Source organism: Macrobrachium rosenbergii, chromosome 7 (assembly GCF_040412425.1).
Source record: "Macrobrachium rosenbergii isolate ZJJX-2024 chromosome 7, ASM4041242v1, whole genome shotgun sequence".
NCBI classification, from domain to species: domain Eukaryota; kingdom Metazoa; phylum Arthropoda; class Malacostraca; order Decapoda; family Palaemonidae; genus Macrobrachium; species Macrobrachium rosenbergii.
In genome coordinates this window covers 33,995,043-34,011,312 of record NC_089747.1, presented here as the reverse complement: position 1 = coordinate 34,011,312, position 16,270 = coordinate 33,995,043, and the positions used below count along the sequence as shown (strand labels likewise).

General features: G+C 35.5%; 1 long non-coding RNA gene across 1 annotated transcript in view; it reads left to right on the top strand.

Moving 5' to 3' along the window:
• LOC136840290 (uncharacterized) overlaps positions 1-11,086 on the top strand; it is a 97,986-nt gene extending 86,900 nt beyond the window's left edge. Inside the window, exon 3 of the long non-coding RNA XR_010853575.1 lies at positions 10,665-11,086. This is a non-coding gene — a long non-coding RNA (uncharacterized lncRNA). The remainder of the gene's footprint in view (positions 1-10,664) is intronic.
• The last annotated feature ends 5,184 nt before the right edge of the window (positions 11,087-16,270 follow it).

The following is a 16,270-nucleotide window of genomic DNA, read 5'->3' as shown; positions in this document are numbered from 1 at the left end:
CAAGCTGCTGTTTTGGTAACGTTTCCGTGCACATTTCTTTCAGGGCCTAATCTCCTCCGTTTGCCAGTTTCTTTTCGCAAACATTTCCCCACATTTCTTTTGTCTCTTGTCAGTGATCCCGCTGCCTTGCCGAAAAGTTTTTAGTTTTCTGTAAAAGAAAACTATTGTGCCGGCTTTGTCTGTCCGTCCGCACCTTTTCTGTCCGCCCTAACATCTTAAAAACTACGGAGGCTAGAGGGCTGCAAATTGGTATGTTGCTCATCCACTCTTCAATCATCACACATACAAAATTGCAGCCCTCTAGCCTCAGTAGTTTTGATTTTACTTAAGGTTAAAGTTAGCCATAATCGTGCTTTTGGCAACGATATGGTATAGGCCACCCCCGGGCCGTGGTTAAAGTTTCATGGACAGCGGTTCATACAGCATTATACCGAGACCACCGAAAGATAGATCCATTTACGGTGACCTTGATTATACGCTGTAGCGGCTGCACAGAAAACTCGATATTGCCATTAAGAAACTTCGGCGCATTTTTTTACTTGTTGGTATTAGTTCACAGTCTCTTACTACTCAGTCCAGTTATTTGCTGAGCAAGCTTCTACTGAATGCAGTGAACCAAGGTGAACATACTATTATTATTATTATTTGAAGGAGCAGACCCTTTTTAAACAGGTTTTATTAAAAAGGATGGCTGTATTATGCGAATTTATCTCATACAGTGTCTTTTCTGTTTTCCTCATGATTCGCTTGTCGGGCTCAGCGATGTTAGTCAGCAACTGGCCGATATTCATGTTGGAAAAAAGATAGTGTGTGGAATGCGGGAAGTCTTTCATTGAAATATTCAATCAGAAGTCCTTCATCGTCTGGATTCAGGCTCTATTTCAGGTACCGTCGACATGTTTCGACCAGCTTGTCGAAACATGTCGACGGTACCTGAAATAGAGCCTGAATCCAGACGACGAAGGATTTCTGATTGGATATTTCAATAAAAGACTTCCCGCATTCCACACACCATCCTTTTTCCAATATGAATATTGGCCAGTTGCTGACTAACATCGCTGAGCCCGAAAAGCGAATCATAAGGAAAATAGAAAAGACACTGTATAAGATAAATTCGCATAATACAGCCATCCTTTTTAATAAGACCTATTATTATTATTATTATTATTATTATTATTATTATTATTATTATTATTATTATTATTATTATTATTATTAACCAAAAAAAAGAACACAAACACGCACAAAAAACTCAAACAAAAAGAAGCGAATAAAGAGAAAATAAGCGTAGTAAGGTAGAGATGAAAGCTAAGAGATATAATGAAATCAGTTAACGATTAAACCTTTGCATGAGCACAAAGCACTTGGAGAAAAAAGTTAGTCAAAGTCCTCAGAAGAATGGATTTTAAAGTAGCAGAGACGCGAAACCTATGGGATAATTAGTCAGACGTAATTACACGGAACATGCATGTCACTAACCAGTTTTCCTTTTGATGTATTACTCTGTTAATTAGTTCCCTGCATTGCTTCCCATCCCTGTAGACCCACAGGTAACGGATACTAAAAGTAACCAACTTGTAAAAGAAAGCAGGAAAGAAGAGAAGATAAATGGATGTTTTGATAATTGAATAAATAAATACATTAACAAACTGATAAACAGTTTAGTAAATCAAAATGATTATAAGGGTCTTTTTCCTTCTCAAACAGGAACAGAGAATGATAAATTTAGAGATGAATAGACTGGAAATACTTGTCTTTTGAGTGCACCTAGACATGGAAGAGACCTCGGAACCGTAAGTCAGGAAGGGGTTGGAAGCAAAATCATTAGCGAGATTCTCCCGCTCAGGTGAAACCAGGTGCATCATCGGTGAGACGAAAATGGTTCCTCCAGTAATTGGGCAGGTGTGAGGAGGGCCTGTTTTCAGAGGCTTCCTTTCACTTTTGCTTCTCTTCACCCCAGGGGCTGCATCACATTCGCTCCCTGCGGAAATACTACGTAATGACGGACTCTATGTTTGATAGAAATGCATACTTATATTTTCCCTCTGTACCTTTGTATGCGTATGTGTATATGTGCATGTACATACACATGCATAGGCACAAATGCACACACACACATATATATATGCCTACAAAAACCATTAAAAAAGTATCATATTGTGTTGTACACGTCACCGTGAATTTTCTTTATCTGGGAAGATGTTAACTTGCTAGGCGTTACCAATTGCTAACAACTGTGAGAGATTTTCATATTTTATTTCTCTCAATATATATATATATATATATATATATATATATATATATATATATATATATATATATATATATATATATATATATATATATATATATATATATATATATATATATATATATATATATATATATAGTATATATAACACCTCCGTGTCGTTTTATATGCAAGCATTAAGCTATTGATGTCGTTTAATATCCAATTTGCACTACTTCGGGAATATCACCGAAGGGGAATTATAAGTGATAAATGGGCTGGTACCTACGTGACTCGAACGCTCGACAGTACCCTTCAACGACTTCCAGTCGACGTTCAAGAACATTCACACTTAATGTTATATATATATATTATATATATATATATATATATATATATATATATATATATATATATATATATATATATATATATATATAATTTTATTTTCATCATTTGCATCTATGTATATGGTTTCTCTCTCTCTCTCTGTCGCTGTCTCTGTCTGTCTGTCTGTCTGTCTGTCTGTCTCTCTCTCTCTCTCTCATCATCATCATCCCGTAAGGAGGAAATTGCTAACTGCGTGGCTTGGCCACACACCGCAGGTACTCCTTAAGCTTTCCTTGTAAATCCTTCTTACTAGACCTATAGATGTCAGATATTGGGTTCTAATTGTGGCCGAAATAATAATAATAATAATAATAATAATAATAATAATAATAATAATAATAATAATAATAATAATAATAATGTAAAGATTTATCAATTTTTTTATTATGCAACACTGACAATCTACGGTCAAGGAACAATACATTTTATTATTAATGTCTGGAACAAGAAATTACAGAGCAACATACTGTAGTGGACATGTTAGAAATACTAAGCAGCGCCAAAATCACTTAAATGTTGCAGTCCTTTTTTGACGGCATAAACATCTAATAACAATGTGAACGCCAATCTTCCTATCTCTCTTTATAACTTCATGTTATTACTGTGCTATCTTTTCCTCGTACACAATAACGCTCTCTCTCTCTCTCTCTCTCTCTATTAGCACAGTGTCGTTCCTGGAATCTGTATGCAAAATGATAAAAGCTGAAAGTGAAAAAAGATAAGTCTGTCTCGCAGTTACAGAAACAACAGAGATCTTTTGTCACTTTGGTAAGAGACCTTACTATAAGACAAAATGCAGCTGCAGTAACAGTCTTCTTAACGTCAAGGTTAGATTATAGTTTCCGGATGCCAAAATGAACTAGATGAATGTGAAATGAACTAGATGAATGTGAAGAGAAGGCAGTTCAACTAGATGCATGGGTGCTAAGCAGACACAGAAAGCAGTTAACGTATCAGAGAAAAGCAAATTCTTGAGACAAATCTTTTGACATGGGGAACTTTGACGAGTATATACGCTACCAACTGAAACGGAAGAATGTAAGGGCTCTATTGGAAAACCAGGACACAGAGTTGACGATGGCAAAAAAATAACTTCGATAAATAAGACCCTTCTAATTAATGAGGGTGGACTAACAGGAAACATTCCAGCAACCGAGGGTGTTGTAGGAGCGGCAACCAAAAGAGGCTGACGCACTTTTGAAGGCATGGGCATTGATTCTCTCTAATGAAATAATTGGTAAAATTGCGCTGCATGCAGATGAAAAAATCCGGCAAAGGTTGGGCCAATTGCAGTTAAGTTAAGAATATATTAATAAAGATCAGATTAAATGGCTTGGCAGAAATTAAAATTTTTCGGTTTGTTATACGCGAGAAGTTTGTTTTGATTAAATGTCAAAGATGATCAAATTCTGTTTTATGAATCATTTGGACACCCAATATCTGGTGCTGTGATGTCGGCTAAGATATATATATATATATATATGTGTGTGTGTGTGTGTGTGAATTGAATTTGATTGAATATAGAATTTAGGCCAAAGGCGTGTGTGTGTGTATACATATATATAAACATATATACATACATATCTCTTAGCCAACATCACTGCACCAAATATTTGGTGCACAAATAATTCTTTATAAAACAGATTTATATATATATATATATATATATATATATATATATATATATATATATATATATATATATATATATATATATATATATATATATACAGATAGATATATAGATATATATACATATTTATATATATATATATATATATATATATATATATATATATATATATATATATATATATATATATATATACATACATAAAAAATAAAGTACTAAGTCGTTTTTCCCCTGAAATGTACGGTGAAATCCACAGTGAAATGCATGTTATGAAACTTCTTGTGTGTATTAAAAATATATACGTACAAAAATTTAGAGCTTTCGTCCAACTGCTGTGGGCATTTTTAATAAAATGGGCCCATTTTAGTGAACAAATCCACAGTAGTTGGACGAAAGCTCTAAGTTTTTATACATATATATTTTTTAATACACACAAGATGTTTTACAACATGCACTTCACTGTGGATTCACTGTACGCACACGCGCTCACAACGCACACACACACACACACACACATATATATATATATATATATATATATATATATATATATATATATATATATATATATATATATATATATACACACACATATATACACTGTATATTTTTCAGTGGAAATGGTGAGAGGGAGGGAGAGAGGAAGGATCAAATATATTCCTTGTTTATATTTTGGTGTACGATCAAGACAGGTCCGATATAACGGATTGTAGGTTTCTGTGCATTATCAAAAATAAAAATTGCAATATATATATATATATATATATATATATATATATATATATATATATATAATATATACTGTATATATATATATATATATATATATATATATATATATATATATATATATATATATATATATATATGTGTGTGTGTGTGTGTGTGTGTGTGTGTGTGTGTGTGTATTCAGCATTTAGTTTTGGCACGATTAGAAACTAATGGAGAGTAATATAGCAATAGCCTACTTCATTCCAATCTTTTCCCACACCAATGTAGGTTTTAGGTAGTTGTGGCATACGCATACCTACCTTCTGACCGGCTGAAACCAATGCTTCCGTTATTGTAGGCAAACTACGAGGAATTAATCAGGAATACATCTGAATGCTTATACATACAAAGAATCCCCACGCCTTCTTATAAGACCATAAACATTCCGATTTATATCGATAATATAGCCATATAAGCACACGAAGGACGAGCTTGTATCAAATTGTCCACGCCGATCAAACACAAATGAACGATGGTCTTTCAATTATTTTTTGTCTCATTGTGGGTAAATAAAAAGACATCGGGCTGTGTGAGTGCGATTAAAAGGTGTTCTAATCATTTCTTACATGTACTTTACAAGATTAAGGGTAATATTCGAAATAGCTAGGAATACTGTTGTGTATGAGGCAGGAAGCTGTCTGGGGAAGGTGAGCGGAACAGCCACTGCAACATTGGATGGAGGACGATGCATGGCAATAACACTGCAGTTTTCTCTACCGAATATTTTGCATATTTACATAATTTTTTCTTGAGCATACACATCTTCATAGTAGCTTGGTGACTGGGGAATTTCAGGAGAAATTCTGCCAAATAACTTATCGAGCAGAAGTTTGAAATTTCATTGAGGTCCCGTCATCCCTTGAGAATTGATGGCGTATATGCAACATAAAAGGCTAGCCTAATCATCTTTATTATATATAGTATATAAGGCATTGGAACAAGTTTTAGAAATCAATAATGACCACAAAAAACAAGCAATTTTGACTGCTTTGAAATGAAGATGTGCCTAAAAGAAGGCCAGTAAAATCAAATAGGCCTATCGTTCGCTTATCAGTACTACGAGCTATAGTGGTTAACATCATCAAAGGTTATTTTTAATGTTCATGCAATGAAATCTACATGGAATAATGTTTGAATGTTAAGGAAATATTGTGATATAAGCAGTTTGTGAGCATAGGTCTACGTGTAGCACGGACTATACCAGTGACAAAGAATAATAATTGAAAGCTCCAACGTTCGTTTGTGTTTGATATAAGTAGACTTATACAAGCTCGACTTTCTTGTGCTTGTATAAGCAGATCGATGTAAAACGTCCTGTATTGTCAATATAAATCGTCCTATCTATGAGAAGGTGTGCGGGTGCTTGTATATATAAACATTCAATTATGTTACTGAAGAAATGGTTTGAACTATACATGCACATATATTTGCTACTTCGTCACCCATGGGTGGGTAGATAAGTTGAAACCGACTATAGTGGAAGACTATGGCACATTCGTTGTTTCCCAAGTGATCGTTAGTGCCAAGTCAACCAGCACCGTCAGTTTCAAGGGAAGTTCATGCAGTACTACATTTGGAGAACTTTCAAATTTATTATGTTAACGCCCAGTTACCATTCATGATATGTTGGTAGTGAATCTATGGCTTGCATCATATTTCATATATATCTGACCACTTTCACCAGTAGGGTTAAGGTCAAGGTTAGATTATAGCTTCTGGAAGCCTTCGTAAGGTCTGGACTAAAGCTTCTGTAATCCTTCAAAAGATATAGAGTGTAGTTTGTTAAAGCATTTTTCTTTAGGTTTCAGTCTCTGGAAACATTCTTCTTTTCTATGCTGACTCTTTAAAAGCCTTTCTTTGGACCTGATTGTAGTTTCTAGAGACTTTAAATTACTCTGGGTTGTTCCGGATTGTACTTTCTATCTGATCTCACTGTGTGTACATAGTAGTTTGTAGATCTTTGTTCTAGATTTCGGTTTTTAGAAGTGTTTGTTGGGTTTAGATTTTGGGTTCTATAAATCTTCAGTTGGATAAGGACTGTAGCTTCTACAATAGAATCCTTCATTCAGGTCTACTTAGTAGGTTTTAGAAGCACTCGTTTGATTACTGTCGAAGAAAGCTCACATTTTTATTCTATTTACTTTTACTATAGAGACTAGGGCGGTTAATGCTATATAGGTACTGTTGCTACAAATAAAAGATGTTTAATAAATGCTAGTTTATTTTTCATTGTACACAGAAAGACACTATAGAGATAATCCTATTTAGCTCAGCTTTAACGAGATATTTGATGCTGCATCTTGTCAATATCAGTTTCAATATTTGTGACAGAAAGCCTCAAAATTTGGCGAAAATGCTCATCAATGTGCATTGTTCTAAGTTTCAGTTTTACTAGTTTCATCTTTGAAAATATTTGTTCACAGATGTATTCAAAAATGAAATTGTGTATCAAAAACGGAAAAAAAACTACCTGCAACATCTTTTTAAATCTGAATAATCCTCAGGTACACAGGAATAAAATTCCAAAAGACTGTTCCCTTTAAGCGTAGTGTTGTGCATCAATGGCTTTTAAATCAATTATCTCCATCTGATAAATTCCTGGAACATCTTTCAGTGATACACTGAAATGGTTTCTAAAAATTTGAATTTCTACTATGGGATCATGGGAGTCCTTGAATCTGTTTATGAATTCCTCTTTTTGAAGTTTAATAGGCCCATTACATTTTATTACTGAGGCAGATAAAACATTTTTTCTTTCATTCAGCAACTCATTGCAAGTGGGGAAATGTGTAAAGTTTTCCTCACGGAACTGTTACATAAAAATTTCTTGTTTACTTTCAAGCGCTTTCACATCAGTAAACATGTCTGGTAACAACTTTCCTCTGCTTTGCAGTCTTATGTTCAAAGTATTCTGATGATCAGTTATATTAGGCAAGAAAGTTAAGCAAAAAACCCACGAGATCTAAATATGCCTCTTGGAACTTTCCTTTTTCAGTAAGAAACCTTTCAATTTCATGGCGAAGCCCAAAAAAGGCAAACAAAGCCTGAGAACTTTTCCTTTGCTGAGCCACCTCACCTCAGTATTGTACAATGCATCACCATACTCTAAATCTCATTCAGATAAAACTGTCTGAAACTGCCGATGGTTCCAACCATGACGTCCGATGAAATTTACACTTGATACGAAGCGTTCATGACATCTTCAGATTTCAGGACCTTGCTGCACAGTGTCTGCTGACGAATAATGCACCAAAACTTCCGAGTAGGTGTTCCATTAACAGTAACAACTTCAATGCAGATTTGTTCGGCCAATCTTGCTTTACTTCCCACCATGTTTCTTGCCTCGTCTGTGGTTGCACTTTTTAGCTTGACCCAACTTAAATCAAGGGTTTTTACTACCTGAGATACTTCCAAAAATAGATTTTCTGATGTTGTAGTGTCTTTCATACTTCGTAGGAAACACAAGTCTTCCACAATCAGAAAGTTGTTGTCAATACCTATGATGAAAATCAGAAGTTGTACTGTATCCAACATATTGCTTTCATCCAAGGCTAAAGGAAAATAATGAAAATTGCGTATTATCTCAGATATGTTGAAAAATTGTCTCCACTCAGATCTTCGAAATGCCTTGTGACTGTTGAAGCAGAAAACCTTAAATTTTGAAAAAGTGGCAACTTTTCTGGGCATATTTCTTTAGCCGTTTTGATCATGCACTCCTTAACGAATTCTCCATCAGAGTGCCTTCCTCACTCACGTCACTTGGCTACCACGTAGCTGGCACGCACGCTTGATTCGGTTTCACTGGTTTTACTTTTAAAGAAAGTTTGCTGTGCAGAAGCTGATTTTTGTAAAGCAGATATCTTGTTTTAGCCCTTTGAAGTGAAAACTAATTCTTATGCCGTGTTTCAAAATGTCTTTGACATTAAATGTTTTCAAGGTCTTCATAGTTTCGTGTAACCCAACCTTCAATGAAACACACGACCCTCCTCTTCTATTTTCATCTTTCTGGGTTAGCTGACATACGTTCAGTTCCTGCAAGGGGGAATCTATATGTTACAACTCCAACCCAAACAAAATAAAACATATGCAGGATTAAAATTATGCACATCGTTGTTTCAAAGTTATACCGCTTGACGAAAAGCTCTGTTCATTTTCGAAAAAAAGTATGTATTACAAACCATAGGTAAATTACGAACTAAGACCACATATGGCCTCACTACAAAATATTATCCAATTTAAAGAAACGCTGTGCTCATTTTTTTTTTAGAATTTGTTTATAAATATAACCGAAAGGGAATATACCACGCACTCAACAGTTTTCGCCATCAGGGCACCACTGTTCAATTTCTTTCTCGAACTCTACCTCACAGGCGTTAGGTTTTGTTACAAAATTATTCCCTTTAAGCATACTGTCAATCTATATTGAGTTTACTACCACATTAAAAAAAAATAACAAGAAAACTCACCAAATCTTAAACCCGAAAGCGAAATTTACCAGAATAGAAAACAAAACAATCTTCGTTAGGCAATCAACAACTGAAGCTGAATCACTCCAGTACACAGGTAGACGTGAAGCTTCAACGTATACATGTTAAACTCACGTTCGGTCCAGTCCTAAGCCAGGTGGGATTGCATCAGTTTTTCTTAACATGAATTGTAAATGAAAAAATTACATGAGATTCATTTAATTATGAAATTTTCACTTACTACTACTACTACTTTGCAAAGTGGTTCGAATTTATTAAAAAATTGAAGCAAATATTTGAAAAGTAACGAAAAAATTCTATCATGCAGTTGCTGGCTACGTGCAATCCGTTGGATAAGAGCATAATTCTTACGTTGTTCTGAGGGCCACAATGAACATCCTTCAGGGCCGATGGTTGGGATCCCTGGTCTAGATTATACGTTCCAGAAGCTTCCCTATTCTCTGGATTGTAAGTCAAAGACTCCTTCAAAGTGGTCTAGGCTGGAGTTTTTATAAAACTTCATATAGTGCAGATTGCAATTTCTTAAAATATTAATTTGTATAGACTGGAATGCCTAAAACCATTCATTCGCTCTATACTGTAGCTTCCAGACGACATCTTAAGGCTTAGATTGTAACTTGTATAGCATATTCTAGAAACATCAAAATTAAGATTGTGGGTGCTAGAAGACTTCATTTGGTCTATATTTCAGTTTCTTAAAGCTCCAGTAGAGATTACTATATGATGCTGAATTAGTAACGATGAAACCAGCAACAAGAGAAAAAACAACAACAAAAACAACGACTGTGCCTCTGTTAGAGATTATTCTTAACTGCCAAAGTAATGGCAACTAAAGCAGATACAGCAAAAAAGAGAAACAGGAAAAAGAAATAAAGTAAAAATGTGAAAAAAACAACTAAAATACTTTGAGAAAACATCTGAAAATGTGAGAAGCAACTGGGTCAAACTTCCTTTATGCCAACTATCATACCATAGCAACAGATTTTCATCTAACCCACAGCAACCTGCCCACCCAAAGAAAAAAAAAGCTAATACGCAACAAGTAAGAAATTTAAACGAATTGCAGGTTGCTGGGAAATGATCTGTTGCTTGGCTTCCATTTTTTCTGTATCCTGCAATCTTTCCGTATTATTTATTTTCTAAATATTTTCAGATGTTGCTGGGTGATGACCTGATCGAGTTCGGCTCATCTCTTGCTGCTGGCAATGACGGCGGTTTTGCAAGATGAGTTCATCAAAATGGAGCCTGCGTCGACGTCCTCGTTGGTACAACTTCCCTCTGGACCTTTGCAAAAGAGAGTAAATGATTCACGTGGCTATATTTTTCAAATGATGAGATTGACAGAACACATATGTAAATTCTATAAATACCCCTTGCTCACAAAAGTATTCAGTGAAGTATAGCATTATTGGTCATTCATCAAGACCATCCAATTTTCTGTGGCTAGGTAATTAACAATAAATTAATTTTATATTGTAGAAAATTTATCTCCTTGCATATGAATGATATAAATTAGATAACATTAGGAATGGGTGTAGTTGAGCTTCGAAATTTAGTGGTGCCAAAATAATACGTTAATGGGGCACAGAAAATGGTTTGGAAAATTCACAAATAAAATTCGGTAACACAGAATAGCAGAAGAACCACAATTAAGAGAGCATTAGTCTGTTTAATAAACAATAATTTTGAACTTAGGGAGAGAGCATATATACAGTACACACACACACACACACACACACATATATATATATATATATATATATATTATATATATATATATATTATATATATACACACATACACACACACACATATATATATATATATATATATATATATATATATATATATATATATAAAACTGGAACTAATTCAAGTGAAATCATAAGAAAGTCTGCAAAAGACATCAGATGAAATCAGAAGACAATCCAAAGTGGAATCCCAATATAACCAAATAAAGCCAAAATAGGGGATACCTTATTAGAAAAACCGTACAGGTTTCCCTATAAGGAAAACCTATAAGGGGTCAAAAGAAAAGCTAAAAACTTAACAAAACCCGAAGAAAGAGACCAAAGAGAATCAGCAGGTGCACAGTTTTCGAGAGCGCCCCTAGAGGCACCCGCATTGGTCGACGACATCTCAGTCCCCTTATTTCTGACGACCCTGCCAACCCAACTGGTGCCAAAATAATACGTTAATGGGGCACAGAAAATGGTTTGGAAAATTCACAAATAAAATTCGGTAACACAGAATAGCAGAGGACCCACAATTAAGAGAGTATTAGTCTGTTTAATAAACAACAATTTTGAACTTAGGGAGAGCATATATACAGTACACACACACACACACACACACACACACACACACACACACACAACCCGATATATATATATATATATATTATATATATATATATATATATATATATATATATATATATATATATTATATATATACACAATACACACACACACCTATATATATATATATATATATATATATATATATATAAAAAACTGGAACTAATTCAAGTGAAATCATAAGAAAGTCTGCAAAAGACATCAGATGAAATCAGAAGACAATCCAAAGTGGAATCCCAATATAACCAAATAAAGCCAAAATAGGGGATACCTTATTAGAAAAACCGTACGGGTTTCCCTATAAGGAAAACCTATAAGGGGTCAAAAGAAAAGCTAAAAACTTAACAAAACCAGAAGAAAGAGACCAAAGAGAGCCAGCAGGTGCACAGTTTTCGAGAGCGCCCCTAGAGGCACCCGCATTGGTCGACGACATCTCAGTCCCCTTATTTCTGACGACCCTGCCAACCCAACTGGCGCACCAGACCATGGTGGCCATGACCAGACCCCAAATTCCACTCGTCCCTTCTTTGAGCCCCTTCCCTCCCTCGCCATCCCACAATAGAACCTTCTCGTGATGTCATTGGCTTCATATCGGGACATCATTTTAAGTCTCTTTTCAACTCTCGATCAATTCGCTAATCATCTTTCAATCCACTCCAATGTTTTTCCGGCCCATTGATCGGCCAAATCCTGTAATGTTAACCACCCTCTCTTTACCAGTTTTTTTTATTTCATTCACTGTTGCCTGATTATTTGACTGGTATAAAAAGTAGCTTTTGTGTTCGATTACGGTGCGTGAACACGCGTCGATTTAATATAAGGTTGTTAGTCCCATATCCTCGCCATGGATGTTTTGGGGACCTTATGCCTCTTCTTGAAGGTCACCAATCGTAGTACTGACTAAACTTGACTTCCTTTTCCCATTCATCTTTTAACTGCTGAATTAACTTTGAACCCACGCATAGAAGACTCTCACAGCGTTATCCGCTTCACATACCTACTTCAAAATGTCTTGCATCTTTCAGTTATTCTGCTTGCACTGAAGTGGGTTTTACTGGCGTTGAAAAGTAAAAATGAGTTATCGAATAACATGGAAGGCAAAGCGAAATTAGACAATGAAAACAAGTAGCTGAGGTATTTTATGACCCTGCATAATCATCAAAAGACAGTTGAATATATGCAACGTTTGGGTCCGGTCAGTTCTTTTGTACATGGATCATCACTGTTGCATAACTGGAGCAGCCATAATTATAGAACTCAATGCTCTGCAGGGACTCCTTGATTTATAAAGACTTACGTCACAACAGCCATGTCCACCTACGGCCCATAAGAGCGTCCGGCTAAAACTAACCTTAACCACGGTTGAACATTCCAGTCCCCAAAAGGATCCCTCGCCTGAAAATTAAAATTTCTATCTGTACCAAGGTCTGATCACTTACTGCAGGAACGAGGTCCATTGCGGGTAAAATTTTTTGTAAAACTGACAATAACTTATTGCGAAATCCTACTCACATGCAGAGGCAAATAAGCTAACCGAACTAGAAACTTAACCTTCTTGCCAGGGGGTTAAAACAATTGGCACATAATTAGTTGATAGAAATAAAATTGCTAAGAATTAACTAAATGTGCACAAGATTTCTTACTGGAGCATTTGGAATTCATTATATGCGTAGTATTCAGTTTTATTCCTCCACATATTTGCAGTATTTGTCACTTATTTTTCATTGAATCATCTACGTAAGTGCCTTAACTATTTCCTACTCCCTCTCTCCCTCTCTCTCTCTCTCTCTCTCTCTTTTTTTTTTCTTTCCCCTTGTTCCATAGTCAGGGGAAGAGTGTAATCGAATGCCTGAGCACACAAGACTGCATTGTTATTCCCTGTGATCTGGCAGTAACCTCTTCAAGAAGCAAAAGAGAAACGCTGATGCCCTGCGAAGGGGAGATTCCATTTCGAGATTAGAGGCAGCATAGATTAACTGTTGCCAGTATAATTGCCTGTCACAGGATAGACGAAAACGAGTGAGTAACAACCAAAGCATGGAAAACGATGAAGGAAATATCTCAATGCCCGACCTCCAATTCAAAAAAGATGAATCAGTAACTAAGAAAAGGATAAATCATTTAGGGGAAGTGATCAGCTGTGCCGAGTTTCGGTACTGCAAGATCACACTGTCGATAATCTTTGCTATCGTGACGCCAGTTTCACGTAATGCCAAGCAATTAATCACGCTTTATGACTAATGAATGGTGAGACGCCGAGTAGAAATGAAAAAGACAGACTCTACACTTAAATCCCTCAGAATGATAGGCGATTCAGGGCCCCATCAAACAGTATGAGATTGTTTACGGATAGAGACGTTATCTCTGTATACAAATCTTTTTTGTATGCTGACTTCCAAAACATTAATGAAACCCGTATAGAGGGAAGGAAGTCTCCTGTGTTCTTGGCTAATTATATGCTAACTGTAGGGAAACACCCTCTAGGAACTGAGTTATTTACGGGCCATATCTGAAACGGGCCTCACATGTATTCATCTAGGTAGTATGTTTAACTTGAATGAGATACCGCAGAATCTATGAACTCCATCTCTTTGTTAAAAGAGAGAAAAAAAATTATCCTTTCTTAAATGACTAGGCTGGCTGGGGATGAGACAAATTCCTTTGAGACTAAAGGACGTTTCCCAAGCACCGGGATCATTCTGCCGATAACACCCAATGAATGATTCATCTTGGAAAAGGGCTCCTCACACTGTGTCGCTGCACTGCCATGACACATGTAAAGATTCCGAACGACGACCGCCGATAGTACTGGCTGAGGTATTACTGCACTTCCCCAATATGTCTGAGGGATTGAAAAGATCCCTCCTCTACCCAAACTTCGAAGTTCCCGGATGTTATAGATATGAATCAATTACAGAAATGGACTTAATGAGCAAAGCAGACTATGGCAATAAGGCCAGAATAGATGTCCAAAGGAAGGTGGGTCTCCAAATAAGACTTCGATGTCTTTGGTAACTCAGTTCCAAGTCCTAACACCATCATGATAATGCGTGGCTCTGGATTAACCAGAAGCAAATGTGGCGCTGCTTTTTTCAGATCAGTGATTTTTGCTACTCTGTCAACACGACAGTTTCATGGTCCTCACCTGATTCTTCCCAGTGCTCGAGAATAATCAGTTCTTTTTTCCACCTTTTCTTTCCTATTCTTTACGCAAGTCCAACCCGCCTAAAAATTTTACAGTCCTTTTTTTTTTAATCCCTTCACTAGCCAATTAATTCATAATTTAATCGATATTAGACTAGAGTCGTGTCTGGAAGCATCGGAGGACGTCTTCGTAACATGTATTGAGCTTTGACTTATTGTAACGTGAATTCATTCTTGATTAGCTCCTTCTGGAAAGCGTGACCATGTACTTAAAATCATGACATTCTTAAATGCAGGAGGCACGTAGCAGACAACCTTTCTGCCACGGTTCATCTTTGAGAGTTTGTTACTTAGGATGACTGAATTTCATTGACTTTTTATCACTAGCAATTTCATTGCTCTGTATCTGTTATGTTCTTTCACAGTCTGTAACTTTATTTTGTCCTATAAATTCATTGCAACATTAGCTTTCTATCCTTTTCTTCTGTTTATCTCTAATATTTTTTCACTCTTACCCCGCTCTTCATTCATCTCCGCCTCATTGCACGTTGGTACCATAACTACATTCGACGTAATGAAGAGTTGTTAAGCAGCAGGGGCGAGAGTTGCTTTGGCAGGCAGGGTATGGAAGCACTACACGACGAACAAATTGCGTAGAATTATTTGCATATTATTTCAACTGCGACGTTGCTGAGAGTAAGTGGAAATTCCACCGAGAACAATGTTTTCTCTCTCTCTCTCTCTCTCAGTAGACATCAATACATCACATACAAACATACATACACACACACATATATATATATATATATATATATATATATATATATATATATACAGTATATATTATATATATATATATATATATATATATATATATATATATATATATATATATATATATATATACTGTATATACATATATGTATATAAAAATATATACACACATATACATATACATATACACATATATATATATATATATATATATATATATATATATATATATATATATATATATATATATATATATAAATACACACTCCCTCAGAAGATTGCACCATCAGGACAAATATCATTCCTGTTTGATTGCATTACACACGGGGATATTTTTTTACATCAACCGGTTTTACAGGAATGTGCAATTCATCTTGAGACTTCATAGAAGCTTGAGATACGTGCAGACACCGTTAAGCGGAAGAGGCGGGAGGGTTTAGTAAATTATAAGAAGGGAATATAAATAAATAAACAAATTGTT